This window comes from Dermacentor albipictus, chromosome 1 (genome assembly GCF_038994185.2).
Source record: "Dermacentor albipictus isolate Rhodes 1998 colony chromosome 1, USDA_Dalb.pri_finalv2, whole genome shotgun sequence".
In the NCBI taxonomy this organism is placed as follows: Eukaryota; Metazoa; Arthropoda; class Arachnida; order Ixodida; family Ixodidae; genus Dermacentor; species Dermacentor albipictus.
Window position 1 is genome coordinate 210,326,288 of NC_091821.1, and position 1,716 is coordinate 210,328,003.

A 1,716-nucleotide genomic window follows, 5' to 3' on the forward strand; every position below is an offset into this window, starting at 1 on the left:
GATACGGGCCTTCGTTTTTTTTTTGTATAAACTATACCCGCACAATGACGGGCAGCGCACCTCATTCAGTGGCGAGAGGTGCCCCATTCGATTCCAATGATCGAATGCTCATCGGTTTTTGAGATGGGCACAAGCAGCACAAGCATTTTGGTCGGCACAAGGCCCGACGTTTGGCTCTAGTAGGGCGGTGCAATATGATAGGTTCCGCAAGTATCCTGACCGCTTGCTTGTAAAAAAAGTTTTGAAAGTTAGAAAAAAAAAAACATACTGAAAGCTTTCTTGGCCCCGTGCTTGCAGTTTGCCATGAGTCATCCGTGCGATATTAGTTGGAATGCCCTCGGCTTGAAAATGTCCTGTTACCCGCCGTGGTTGCTCAGTGGCTATGGTGTTGGGCTGCTGAGCACGAGGTCGCGGGATTGAATCCCGGCCACGGCGGCCGCATTTCGATGGGGGCGAAATGCGAAAACACCCGTGTACTTAGATTTAGGTGCACGTTAAAGAACCCCAGGTGGTCAAAATTTCCTTAGTCCCCCACTACGGCGTGCCTCATAATCAGAAAGTGGTTTTGGCACGTAAAACCCCATATATTAATTAATTGAAATGTCTCGTTTTCAAGCATTGAGTTTCGGTAATGCCCATGACCGAGCACCGGCTATTACGGAGAACTGCAAAACTGCGGAGAAATGGATTGGCCTCTCACTTACCCTTTTCCTTTCATAGAAAGCCTTGCTTGCGCGCTGCAGAAAAAAAAAAAGTTACCTAAAACACAAACGCTTTCGGTGGTGCGTTTTGGGTTCGAATATCTAAAGTATATTGAGAAGAACAAGTCACAGACAAGCGATCCCTGTCCTCCGTGTCAATTTCGCGCTTGAAATCTACTCATAAATTACCAACTAGCCCGCACCCAAGCCTTGCTGAGCAAGTTGAGCTGACAAGGTTATTTAACACCAAGAGCCGTTATTCGGTTGCCGGTTAGCGTCTCATAACATGTTCCAATGGAAAAGAAACGCAGTCAAAAGTGGCAAATAGATTTGGTGATGTGAGTGAGTTGCCTAAAACAAACATAACGTGGGACATAGTAAGAAAAACAAATATTTATTATCGAAAGTCACCTATATGTTTGATAAAGACCGCCTATATATCCTCTATAATTGGCAAGAGGCTTCCAGTTCAGGCAGATATTCCTAGCAAGGTACGTTTGTGAGGTACACTTACTTAGTGATACGCGCTATTCTATTAAGTTTCTTTGAAAAAAAAAAGAACACTGCGCTGAAAACAAAAAGTTGCGACAATACGTGAACAGCAGTGAACCACGCAATAACTTTTTTTCCGGTCTATTAGCTTTTAACAACGTCACGATGAAATAATTAAGCCCTTAGTGAAAAACAAGAAAGTTGTAGCTTATCTTTATATTCATTTTTAATTTGTAATAATTAAGTTATTATACCTCAAATACCACTCAAGATGCGGGTTCTACGTGAAGAGTGGATATAATGATCGTCCTAAAACAGAGACATGAGGGGGCCCTTGAAGTGGCGTTTGGTTGGTGCATGAACGACGATTTCCGTAGGAAGGTCGTTCCAGTTCATGGCTTTCCGTAGGAAAAGAAGGAACGAAGGTGGGCTGTTGTTCGAGCATGTGGTGGCGACAATGTTCTCTGGTGGCCCATATGGCTTAAAGGGCCCCTCGCCAGGCCCCATAGCAAATTTAGGTTAT